General features: G+C 36.2%; 1 protein-coding gene and 1 pseudogene across 1 annotated transcript in view; one reads left to right on the top strand and one right to left on the bottom strand.

Moving 5' to 3' along the window:
* The window catches only part of IL1RAPL1 (interleukin 1 receptor accessory protein like 1), a 1,395,449-nt gene that overhangs the window by 400,087 nt on the left and 981,189 nt on the right, over positions 1-14,173 (top strand). The gene's annotated exons all lie outside the window — the stretch shown is intronic.
* LOC116272326 lies at positions 9,300-9,408 on the bottom strand (annotated as a pseudogene).

Below are 14,173 nucleotides of genomic sequence, written 5' to 3'. Positions count from 1 at the left end.
CAAACTCCACAGCTCCATATTTCACAGTTTTCCAATATAACGTATCATCTTGGCTGTAAAGAATACCTTAATTTTGGCCTTAGGCAGTACAGATATGTTTGATTGAACTTTCTCTGACTGATTATGTTAATTTGTCGGCTGGACTCACGGTTCTTGTTTAGTTTTCTTCTATACTACACTTATGAGAACTCTGTGTTTGGATATTTCTTCGTTTATTACAGATATTAAACTTGTAAATTTAATGATTCTCTGTAATTTTTCAGAGCCCATCAGCCCAGGCATCTTTCCACATACTGATGTAATAACTATGAGTACTTTTAAAGCTCTTGTATATAAACCATAGCTCCATTATGGTTATCCTCTGCTTCATTCATTTAAAACCTATTTTGTGTATTTACTATTTGCAAAGTGTTTAAGATAAACCAAGTACTTTCCCTGTTCTTGAGAAACTCATAGTGTATCCTTTGGTTTATGATCTAGCCTAGGACTCAATTAGAACATTAATTTTGAAAAGTTAAAGGAGACCTCTTTGGAGATTATGCGTTTGTTTTAGTTGTGCTATTAGCGAGTTTAATCATATAATGTTGCTCAAAGAAATTTCTTAAGGGTCTACTATGGGCCTGCATAAGGGGCGAAGGGCTCAGAATAAATTGATGTAGTGGTTACAGATGCTGGCACTGGAATAAAATTTGGCTGTGACTCCTGGCTTCTCCCATACTTGTTGTGTGATGCCCTTCAACTTACAGTAACTATCCGAGTTTTCTTTTTGACATATGTAACATGTAAATAATAGTATTTCCCTTACAGGTATTCAGGGACAATTAAATGAGATAATTAAAATGAGCATAGAACATTATATGACCTTTGATAAATGTCTAATTTTTGTTGTTTAATTATTAAGTTTTCAATAAATATTTGCCAAATAAAAAATTAAGGAAAATAAACACTGAAGTTATTGTCATGACTTTCATGTATATCTCCATTCTTGAACTTTTGACAGAGTTATAAAAATTGAACTCTGAGTTTTGGCTAAAGAAATCTCTATTAATCTGATATGCATAAATCTTGAATTAAGGTTTCCTTTAGTACTGTTACTATTCCTACTGATAATATCTTTTATAGCATTTATATTTTAATATATATTTCCCATTACCTCCTAAAGTCCTTAGAGCAATCCCTGTGAGGACTGGTATTATTTTCCTTTATAGATGAATAGACTAACACTTGCAGGGATTAAGAGTCTTGATCTATGCCATTTGGCTCATAAATGGCCAGCTCAGTCCTGGAACTCCCAGATGTCCTACTCCTGTACTTCTTGCCTCTCTTCCCTAAATTTTGGATAGTTGAAAAGTGGACAATTATCATCTTCTGAAATCTTCTGTATGTAGTGTAATATAGATACAGTGTATTTATATAGAGCAGAACATAAGGAGATGGAGGTACTGGCCTAAGGGTATGTATAGATATAAATGGTGTGTGTATACACATTTGAAATGCATGCTAAGTGGAACATGGAAGTTTTTCACATTGACTCAAAGTGTGGTTTATTTGAAGATATTCAATTATAAATGTCAAGTCAACTTGCATTCAGGTAAATTATTGTGTCCCTACTTCTAACATTTTTAATATAAATCATCTGGCCAATGCTCATCTCTTCAGACTCATACTCTGTCATTTGTTCTTTTTTTCAAAATCACCATATGATTCAGCTGTATAGAAGTATTGTGGTGAATACTTGTTTCATACTTCTTTCTTATTATGTTCCCTCTATCAGTGTTCTCCCTGCCCCTTCTGCAACTCTTGTTCATCCTGGGAAATGCTGGATGATCTTTGAAGATAGCAAATGCTTGCCCCCTCTGTGTTACCATCTTTTAGCTCTGTAGACTGAACATTTTCTGGCACTTACAACAATTTAACTGTCTTATCACATTAAACAACATTGCTCTAAGTCATTCTGGGATTCCTTAGCTCTAGTACAAAACCTGGTACAAATGTAGAAACAATTAATATTGGAATTGGGCTAAAAAACTAAGATACATGTTTCTTTGGGAATTTACTGAAGGAAAATTAGAAGTAAAAAAATTGAGCAACTTTCTAATTGTTTTCTTTCAACTCCAAGTGTTCATTCAATCAGCACATGTTCATGAACACCTATGAAGTCTCTTCTGCTAACCAGGGATCCAGCAGTAAATAGAACATATAACAATCTTACCCTCAAGGAAAATGTTTTCTAATGTAAAGAGATATGCAGTAAGTAATATAAATATAGAAAATATTTTACATGGTAATACATGTTTTAGAGAAAGATAAAGCAGGAAGGTAGAATATACAATACCGAGAGGAACTTGCAGTTTTAAATAGGATGGACAGGGAAGACTCTGCTGAGTAGGTGATATTTGCAAAAGAGGGGAAGGAGATAAGGGATTGAGGTATTAGGATATCTCAGGGAAGAGCATCCTAAATGTAATATCTAATGTAAACAACAAGAGAAATGAACATGTATGCCATATTCAAAGAAGAGTTCAGAGGTCAGAGTGGCTGCAGCATAGTAAAGAATGGAGGAGAAAAAGAAGACAAGTTCATAAAAATCATGTAATGTCTTGTAAGTTAAAAGATTGATAGTTAATATGAGTAAAATGGGATGTGAATGGGAGATTTTGAAAAAGGCATAATGTCATCTAACTTAATATTTTCAAAGAATATCTCTGGCTTCTATATCGAGAATCAAATGAGAGAGGATTGGCACGGTAGATTGAGGATAGGAACAAAGGAAAGGATAGGGAGACCAGTTATGAATCCATTGAAATAGTTTAGGCCAGAAATGATGATGACTTGGTTTATGGTGGTAGCAGTAGAGATAATGACAGGTGGTGGGTTGTGAATATATTTTGAAGATAAAGACAAGAGAATTTCATAAGAGGACATATATATATACGAAAGAGTCACGTATGAATCCAAGATTTTTGGTTTAACCTTTTGAGAGGATAGAGTTGTCATTTACTGAGATGGGAAATACTGCAGAAGGAACAGATATGAGAGAAGGTCAGGAATTCAGTTTTTGACAAATTAATTTCAAGATATGTTTGGTCATCCAAGTGAAGTTTCCAAATAGACAGTTTGTCATTAAAACTGGGTTTCAAGGAAGCATTCCAGGAAAGATGAAATTTAATGCTATGGTCCTGGATTAGGTTACCCAGGAAGTGAGTATAAACAGAAGAGAAGAGTTCCAAAGACTGAATCTTGGGGCATTTCTACATTAAGTGGCTTGGGAGATGAAAAGGAACTGGTTAAAGATCCTAAAAAGAGAGTGAACAGTGAGGTAAAAGGAAGACAAGGATTGAAGTCAAGAAGAAGTTAGGGATCATTGGCAAACTTCTTCTATAAAGTGCCAGATAGTAAATATTTTAGGCTTCATAGGCCAAAAGGAAAAGAGGTAGAGGCAGCAGGTTAGCAAATGAACATGTTTATGTTATACAACTTTACTTAAAAATAAGGCAGCAGACTTGATTTGATCCATAGGCTATAATTTGCTGATTCCTGTTGAAGAAGTCAAAGTAATAAACTGTTTCCAGGAGGAAAGTGTTATTGATTGTATCAAATGCTGCTTATTTGTCAAAGAAGGTGAACCTTAGGAATTGACCATTAGATTAAACAACTTGGTAGCTGTATTTGTCCATTCTCACACTGTTATAAAGAAATACCTGAGACTGGGTAATTTACAAAGAAGACAGGTTTAATTGGTTCACAGTTCTGCAGGCTGTACAGGAAGCATAGCAGCTTCTGTTTCTGGGGAGGCCTAAGAAAACTTACAATCAAGGCAGAAGGCAAGGGCAAACAAGGATGTCTTACATGGCCAGAGCAGGAGCAAGAGAGAGAGTGGGGAGGAGCCACACACATTTAAACAACCAGATCTCATGAGAACTCACTCACTATACAGTACCAAGATGGGATGGTGCTAACCCATTTATGAGAACTGTGCTCCATGATCCAATCAAGTTCCACCAGGCCCAACTTCCAACATTGGGGGTTACAATTGAACATGAGATTTGTGTAAGGATACAGATCCAAACCATATCAGCAGCCTTTAGTGACCTTGATGAGTAGTTTCAAAAGGTGTTGGAAGTAAAGGTATAATTGAAAGAGGAATTTGGGTTAAGAGAGAATTAAGGAGAGACCTAAGAGATAAGAACAAGTCAGTACTTTGGGAGGCTGAGGCAGGTAGATCACGAGGTCAGGAGTTCAAGACGAGCCTGGCCAACATAGTGAAACCCCGTCTCTACTAAAAATACCAAAATTAGCCAGGTGCGATGGTGCATGCCTATAATCCCATTTATTCTGGAGTCTGAGGCTGGAGAATTGCTTGAACCAGGACCGGGGAGGTGGAGGTTGCCGTGAGCCAAGATCATGCCACTGCACTCCAGCCTGGGGCTACAGAGCGAGACTCCATCGCAAAAAAGAGGTAAGAGAACAAGTGTTGAAAAATGAACATGTTTCAGTTTCACATTTGAGGGGAATAAAAAAATGGAGCTGAAACTGTAAGTGGGAAATACGGTCAAGAGAGGATGTTTTTAAGATGGGAAAATAATAGCATAGAATACACACAGGAATGACCAGGAAGAGAGGAAGAAATTGGTGATGCAGGAGAGAGTAGAGCTAATTGCTGGAGCCATGTCCTTGAGTAGGTAAGAGGGAATGAGATCTAGAACATACAAGGTGGGTTCCGTCATCAGAACAAAGACTGGTGATCCACAGTGTTGGGCACCAATGCAGGCACGTAGGAAGATATGTTGACATGAGGCTAGGGAGCAACTGTTTACTGATTGCTTCAATTTTCTCAGATAAATGAAAAACAAGGTCATTAACTGAGAGTGGGAAAGGAGGTGTTGAAGGTGTGAGGAAAGGGGAGAGAATAAAATAGCCATTCAGACTCGAGATTCTCAAACGTTGCTACATACTAAAATGACCTCAGAGAGCGTTTAAAAATTCCAAAGGCCAGATGATTGTAACCAAGACATCTTTACTCAGAATCTTGGGGTGATGCCTTGCTTTATTGGTTTTTAAAGATTCCCCCATATTTAGGTGAATTTGAGAGTGAGTCAGATTGCTGAGTCATATTAGGAGCCAACTTGAATCTAGTGGTCATGAATTCAAAAGGTGACTAGTCAGAGAGATTATGTGTTTTCCTCCAGAAGTTTCCATAGCATGAGAGTGAACAGTGAATGAGTGGAGAGTTGGTGGTAACCGGGGTTTAAGATTTATCAAGTGGGCACCAGATTTGAGAGAGAACAGAGCAATGTAAATATATATTTAAAAAAGTGTTTACAATACACCATGGAGTTTATGCTTGATAAAAAGAGACGTGATGCCACGAAGGGCATAAGGAATAGTGAAAAGCCAGTAGAATGAATGGATTGGAGGGCCTGGTAATATCAACGTGTTGTTGGAATGGGGTACTAGACGGAATCATCTGGAGACTTAGAAGGTGGAGGTTAGAAAGTGTGATGTGTATAACTGAGTTTCTAACAACATCTATCGTATGATCACAGAACCAAATGACCAAGGCAGGATGGAGGACAAGGTCTCTGGAGTCAAAAAGTTCAGTGAATTACTAGGGCAAGATGGTGAGAGGATTGTTTTCAACAGACACTTAAAGTACTAGAAGTTATGACAAGCATCATATGTTGGAGAGGGTAACAGTTAGGCAGGAGCTAAAATCTTCAGGGAGTGAGCTGATGGTACCACCCATACTTAGATAGCTCCAGATACTGATTCCATCTTTAAACATTTTGAACAATGCAACAGTGTTAATTTTCTTATACTTTATTCAATAGACTTTCATGTGTAGTGAGGTACTAGCATTTTCCTTTTTGCCCTATTTTATTCTGGTTATTAGTAATTCACTAGTTTCTAAAGCTAATTGTATCATCATTTCTTTTTACAGTTGAAATATTCAGTCATTATTTGTACAGAGCCAATTTTTCTTCTTGAAAGAATGTATCTCTTAGCTACAAGAATGGTCCAGCAATAGTAATAGAATTATTCTCCATGGAGAATACCTTTTTGCTTCTCTGGCTCTCCCTTTTAACATTAGCCTTAATCCGATAGCAAAATTAGCAATCCTAAAACAAAAGGAAAAATAATGATGTTTCTGAAAAGAGAGAGTCAGAAACATTACCAGCACACTGAATATGTATTTCAATCTCTTGGGTAACAAGTTTGTTTTTGTGATGGTTGTTTTTTGTTTTCCCTTTGGTAATGGCAATGTATTCTGGGGAAAAATGCAGTATGTTGATTTTTTTAAAAGCCTATTAAAAATTTCCAAAGTTAAAAATGCCTGAAGCCCTTAATCTACCACATGAAATTGTAAATGATCCCCAGTGGTGGAGTTCTCTGTGATCCAAGTTCATCAGAGTTGACTGATGGATATTCTCAGATCATTCCTGAAGTTATAGTGCATTTCAACAATGAGTATTTGAGGTATAGTGTACAAATGTTCATCTTTCTATGACTGAGATGGCAGAGCCTTTTAGCTAAGACTCAGTGTGATTTACTACCTCTATCTACATCAATCACCAAACATGCAAATCATCTTGACTCTCAGGGGAGCCATGACTCATTCATTGAGATAGAATGGTTCTCCGTCACTTGGCTGGAACTCTCTTCTCTCACCTCCAATGTTTTACACAGGCTGTTTCACAAATGTGAACAAACTGATTTCTCTGCCATCCCAGTTTTTTCATCTCTTCAAATTGATGTTTTTTTCCAGCCCATCTTTACTGTGCTAGATCATATTCCCACTCCATTAAATGTTACTGACCATTCTTACCCACTCATATTCATATATCAAGTCAAACGTCTGTTAACATGGGTGAAGTTTATTATAATCAGTCTTGTGTTATGTTCTCTGTTTAAATTATCCTATCTAGTTTTTATATTAATTTCTTAAATAATTCTTTTGTCAAACATGTATAACTTGGACTTGAAATAGCCTAGTGTAAATCTTGAATCTTACTCCCTGCACCTTCTGCCACATTGTCCATTATGATGCTTGTAATTAGTTTGTAGATTTTACTTTTTAAGTGAAATATTCCAGAGCAAGAGTTTTCTGTCAAGAGGGAGTTTACAGTTAGGTTGAGGACAAATGCATATATGGGTCACCTGGCTATTTTTTTTCTTGTGTACAGCATACACATTCCTTATTTCTAGCCTACTTCTACAAACAAATCTGTGAAGGCTCAAGGGTCCAGTATCTCTAATCTGATAAAATATTATACTTAGATCAGGCACGGTTGCTCACATCTGTAATCCCAGCACTTTGGGAGGTTAAAGCAGGAGGATCTCTTGAGCGCAAGAGTTTGAGTCCAGTCTGGGCAACATAGCAAGACCATATCTCTATAAAAATTAAAAAAAAAAATTAGTCGGTCATGGTGGCGCATGCCTGTAGTCCCAGCTACTCAGGAGACTGAGGCAGGAGGACCACTTGAGCCTGGGAGATTGATGGTGCTATGAGCTATGTTTGTGCCATTGCACTCGAGCCTGAGGGACAGAGTGAGACCCTGTCTCAAAAGAAAAAGAAAAAAATTCTGCTTAGTCCCATGCTGTAGGTAGAATGAGTCTGGCTTTTAATGGCCTGCCTTGATAAGAGGTCAGATGCACTTTCTCACACATCGTGCCATGTCTCTCAAAGGAGGACTCCTTATTAACATTGACACTAAATAACTGATAAAGTAATCATGGAGTTTAACTTAATAAACCTGAAAAAGATCCTAAAATGATCTAAAAATCTCTTGGGTTTTTTTCTTTTCACAGAGAAGAAAAATTGAAACAGTCATCTTTCAGGACTCCTGAACCAATGTTTTTTCTATTATGCCATACTACCTCTAAAATAATTGTTTGCTAATAGCCAGCTATATGCAAGGAAATATATTAAGGCATTAAAAATGTTTGAAGATATGATTTATTCCTCAAGGCCCTTAACATCCAGTTGGCAAGATAATGCAAACTACCTGTGCCTCTCTTACACTTCTTAGCACGATGTCTATATTTTGTGATGGTCTGTATTGTGTTTTCTTCTCTTCTCCTCCCAGCCCTGTCTTCCTGTTTACGATCCGAATGTGGTAAAAATGCAGATCTACCTTTGTTCCCCGTGCTGAACTAGGGCCTGGCTCATAGTTGGCATTCACTGCAGTTAGGAGAAGAATTGAAGAGAAGTCTACACTTTCTCCTTTTTGTACATGCTCTTCATTAATCCTGAAGTATCCTAACGCAACCCCTAATTATCCCCAGCTCTTTAAGCCCTACCTATCTCCCTTTAACCTTTGCCTGCCTCACTGTTCAAACCCCCTCTCCCATCACTGCTTTTGGGTTTGCATCTACCTCCTGTCCCTGTTTTATGCTACTGTATTTATGCATATATGTTCAATATTTATTAAAATCTTAAAATATACCAGTACCTTAAATAAGAACTGAGGGATAAAGCAGATATGCCTCAAATTTGAGGATATTTTTGTTCTATTTTTTTCTCCAGAATTGATCAGTACCACAAAATATGATGAGGGGGCAAGGTGTCTGTTTTCTCTTTCAATTTCATTGTTCTAAAGACAACACATTCACTGTAGGTGCTGTGTATCCATTTCCTGTTTAAATTTACAGTTGTTTTCCAGTGGTGCTGCCTAACTCTTTGCTGATAGCTATACTTGACATTAGGTCATCTGGGCAGCTTGCTGTAATCATCTTTGAGCAAGCTCCTCAGGAACCCACCTGTGGGCATTAGAATAAAAATTGCATTCAGTCTTATAATTTCCTCATTTATAATATGGGGATAAGTGTAGTACCTTCCTTGTGGGGTTCTTGTGAGGATTAACTGAGTCATTGCGTGTAAAGCACTTAGAATACAGAAAGCACTCAGTAAATATTATTATTCATATGGCGCTCTTCAGTACCCAAAATATAACACCACGCTATTTGTATTCAGTACCTTTCTGTCGTGGAAGCTGCTATTCAAACAAGGGTATGTATTTTATTTATTTTTAACATTTTGCTTTTGAGAGAGCTTGAGATACATTTCATAGTTGCCTACTGGCAAAGAGAGACACCAATAAATTGAATTCTGCATCCTGCATGATAAGGTAAGTGCTGAAATGCAGTGATCGGACCATAGGAACAGTGCTTCTGCCACTAAACCTGAGTGTCATCAACCTTACTGGTTCTTTACTTAGATACTCTTGTCCAAAGTTCTTAAACATATCCTCAATACTATCATACATCATTCTTTTATTATTATTTTTATTTAAATAAAAAGCCTACAGCACCCGGTATTCCCAGGCAGTCTCCCACTCAAGTACTCACCAGGCCCAACCCTGCTTAGCCTCTGAGATCAGTCATGTTCAGGGTGGTATAGCCATAGACTCATGAATCATTCTTAACTGCATTTTAGCTAGGAAAAATCCTGAATTAAACTATCATTTCATATAACATAAATATGTTTTAACCATATTAAATGACTTCTCCAAATATGAAATACACATGCATATCCTTTGGTCTAGATGGATACTTGACTGTAATTTACTTTGCTGAAATGTATATCTCTCTATCCACATTTGAATTATTTAAATTACTTGGAGAGCCAAGGTGGCTCCCAGACTAAAATTTCCCCAATTGTCCTCCCACTGCTACTTGTTCATGTAGGAAATTTCTCCATCCTGTACACAGACATCAGAGTATTGTACTCCAAAGAGGCCCTAGGATTTTTATCTCTTCCCCTTTCCCAGTCCTTCTGACAACTTTCCTTCCATTGTTTAAGCAGTATTAAAATTATCCAAATGTTCATCATTGCCTTTTTCTACTTTCAATATTCCTCTAGCAGTGCTGCTAATCTAAAGCTTATGCTCCTGATTTCTCTTCCCTCATGACTTGTGATTTATAATGGATTAGCATGAGCCTAGGAGCCACGTACTTCCTCTTGTCCCAGACATATTTAGAGCTTTCCAATTTACACTGACATTGGAGTTTGTCATGGGGGCATTTTTGTCCATCTATGTTTATGATATTTCAGTCAACACTGCATTATATTTCCATATCATATTATTCTGATATAAATAAAAATCATAAGGTAAAATACAGGTATTCATTATTTTCTTGGTATTTATCTTATCCACTGAGTAGCTTTGACTATACTTTAAAAATTCTCAGCTTATTTAATAGATTAAAAATTATAACCTGGACTGAATTAGAGGGAATGAAAGTATGTCACAAAAATCTTTCTTTCTGAAAAGGTTTTACCAACGTAAGTACAAACAACTCTGAGGTTTCTGGAAGTTAGTACAGAGAAGGCATAACAAATATGTCATTATTGTCAGTATTTTCAATTCACCACTTCAGGTAGGATAAGGGATGTTAAAATATTTTTCTTTCAATATTTAATATCACTAATAGGACCAAGAACATTGGAATAGCATGTGTGTGACATAAACTCAAAGTTCTAGAGCAGTGCTAGTCAATAGAATTTTCTGCAGTATTGGAAATTTTCAATATCTGCACTCTCCAATATGGAAACAACAAGCCACATGTGGCCATTGAGCACCAGAAATGTGGTTAGTGTAACTGACCTGATGCTGAATTTCAAATTGTCTGTACATTTTAGTTTAATTAAATTATAAATTTAATTATAAATAGCTACATGGGGCTATTGTCTACCATATTGGATGAACGGTAAAACTTTAGAGACTTCCAGGTTTCTGGTAAGATTGTAATTCACATAAGGCTGGTTCATCTTGTGGTCATTATCAGGCCAGTGTCACACTACAAAGCAACACAAATCCTGTATTAAAACAACCATGTCAAATGACCTATAAGAAACTACCACAACACACTGAAAAATAATGTTGATATTTATGGTTTTGCAAGCATGTCAAAATATTTAAGGATCCTTTTCACACATCTTTCTCCTTGAAGACTTCTCACTATGCTTCTTCAGTGCTTTCTTCTTGTTTCTCCTCCGAATATTTTCCCCCAACTTATCTATACATCTCAGGTATCCTTCCCTTCTCTCATCCTCATCTCTTCTCTACCCCTTTTAAGATCTGTCTCTTTATCCATGATCCCCACACATCAACTGGTCCCTAACTGTGAACACTAAACACAAAATCCTCATCCCCAGAGAAGGGATTTGCTATCCATCACAAGAATAAATATTTGTAAAGGCTGAATTGGGGGCTATGTATTAGAGTCATTTCTAGATGTCACCCTTTTTCCATCCTCTAGGCAAGATTAATATGAATTTCATGAGGCCTCTAGAGTTTAAGAAAAAAGCTAATGCTTATTGAATGCTTTGAGTTAAGTAGCAGCACCTCAAGGCAATAACAACACCTCAAGGTCTCTTCCACCTCTTTGATCTGATGAAAAATTGAATAATAAATATAAACTGGCTATGATAGAAACCAATGAGCGAATCACTTTTTATGTGAAATTAATTAACAGAGGAAAAGGTTTAAAAAGGATGCCCTTCATCTTCCCTGAATTGGGAGCTTATCCTTTAGACTTTAGGTTTTGTTCATTTGGGATACAGTCAACAAATATTTGTTGAGCCTTGACTGAGTGTTAGGCACTGTTTTAAAATTATTTTATTTGTATTGGTAATAAGAAGATGGTGATCCTTGCCCATATAGAACTTACAAATGTTAAAGGAGGCAGAGAGAAAACAAGAAAATCTATAACCTAAATATAAAATTATCAATCGTGATCACTGTAATTAAGAAGTTGATGGAGTTGAATAATAGAATAGCAGGATGGGAATGCCATACTAACGCATGGCCATTAAAAACTAAGTGATCCTATGTAACACATATGCACAGAGATGTTCTTTATGGTTTCATAGATTTGATGTTAGTGCAACCCATCCTTTAATATATTATATATTGCCACCCTTAGATGGTCTTTGGTAAACCACATCTGAATTTTTGATTAGGAAATGTGAAATAAAGACTTCAGCTTATTCCCTGAAGGGGTTGAATACCAATTAACAATTCAGTATGAATAACATTTCCATCTTTACCTAACGAGCACATTTTTTAAAAGGTTGTCCATTTTATGAAAATGAGTAGAAATCGAAAAATGCAATGCTGATAATGCTAAGAAGGATAGACTCATGAAGATTATTATGCATATTGTATTAGCCTCGGGTGGCTCTGAATGCATTAGATATAAGCTGGTAGATGGTGGGCTACATGAGGAAGAAAAATAAAATCAAAGAAGACATAAAATTTGCTGACCCTGCAAAAACCTCAAAGTTGTGCCTAAAAGATGAGATTTAATCGAGTATTTTTAAAAACTAGATGCTAGGTCTTATGGAATAGAAACTTGTTTCCTATCCTGTGAGTCTATTAAATATTTTGCCATTAAGAATTTATTTAAAAATTCTTAACTGCATTATGTAGAAATTACATGGAATGTGTCTTATACATTGTCCTTTCCCCCAAAGTGTTATTTCTTCCCATTTTATACTTAATAGAGTAGAGGTTAAGTAAATGGATGAACATAATATAACTAGAAAATTGCATAGATAGGATTAAAATGTAGAATGTTTTGGCTTCAAAGTCTATATTCTTTCTATTTCATGACTTCTTTATAAAAATATGTTTATCAGTGTTTTTGGTTGGATCATCACAAAACTGGGTTCTTCCTTCACTCGTATAGACAGAAATAAAGAGTGAAATTATAACATACAAGGGAGTAATTTGAAATATGCTCATTTTTCTTGCTGTTGTCAAAAATGAGTATTTTATATTGTTTTCTTTTTAAAACACAATTTGCTTTCTTGCACAGAAAAATATATCCATTTTTCTTTAGAAATTTACTAAATTTTTAATTTGCTAATCCCAAGGGAATGATTATTTACTTAGGATTAAGTATAGTCAATTGGTATTACGATGCTGGGAAGTAAAGTGCAGAATTCTATTAAGGACTTAGTGATTTGGATTTGTCAAAGAAGAGTCACTTGGTGATGTAATTTGCATTGTCATGTATATGCAAAGTTCTGTTTCAGCTTGGAGACTTTATCTTTGAATTTTCACTGAGAAGATATTGGCTTTTTGTTTAGTCATTACCCTGGACACACATGTATAGAAAGAGTAACTCCTTAGTACATGTGCTTTCGAAATATTGCCTATGATCGGTGCCTCCTTAGGGAAAGTGAGTTTTTTGTTAAGTGTCTGAAAGTCTATTTAGGTAAGTTGTTTTCAAAGAGTGTCCTGAAGCTTACTTGGTCTGACTTAACAGCAAAGTCAATTTAACAGAGTCTGCCTTGCAGAATCCTGGATCTATCAGAGATTTAGTTCTCCATGCTGTGTGGGAAAATTATACTGTCCGATTTCAGGAGAAGTTACTGTGGGAACACAATTTGGCACATTTCTGCTGAAGCCAGAAACCTGGATGCTTTGTTCTTTGTGAGGTATCAAAAATAAAAATTCATGAAATTCTGACATCCTACCTGCTCCTTTATCTGGGTTAAATGCTGTGGTAAAATTCTCTTTTGGTTGAAATATTTAAGAAGAAAAGCAATACATATGAACAGACACACATTTATACACACACACACACACACACACACACACACACTCACACACACACTTGCTTTTCTTTACTTGAATTATCTTGTTGAATCCTAATTACTGTACTCATATACTGCTTCTTCCCAGGGAATATAGAATATTACTGTTATCAAGATATGCCACACATATCCTCACTAGTGACCTACCCTCTCAATTCTCTTTGCTGGTTTATTGGATTAAAATAGAGAAGCAGAAATCTTATGTAGGAGGAATATGTTGACAAGTGGTGGGTTTTATCTTGATAATTTCACCAAATATATGAATTGACTTTGTCAATCACTAAAGTAAGTGTGCTGAATGCCCTCTGTGTGTGCATCAGGACAAGTGGTCTAATCAAGTTCAAATGTTCTGTGTCTATTTGGCTCAGCTTAATTAAAATTCAGCCCTGCTTTTGAGCAAGCCACAGTGGGTTGGCAGACCTTCAAAGGGCTATATTGCAGCAAACAATAAAAGTGATAAAGGCACACAATAGCAATAAATACAATGCAAATGCCCCTGTTACTCACAAATCCAGTGGAAAGTGATTGCTTGGAACATGCTTATGCACTTCTCATCATAAAATTAAA

This window comes from Papio anubis, chromosome X (assembly GCF_008728515.1).
Source record: "Papio anubis isolate 15944 chromosome X, Panubis1.0, whole genome shotgun sequence".
NCBI lineage: Eukaryota > Metazoa > Chordata > Mammalia > Primates > Cercopithecidae > Papio > Papio anubis.
This window is presented reverse-complemented; position numbering and strand designations above follow the sequence as displayed.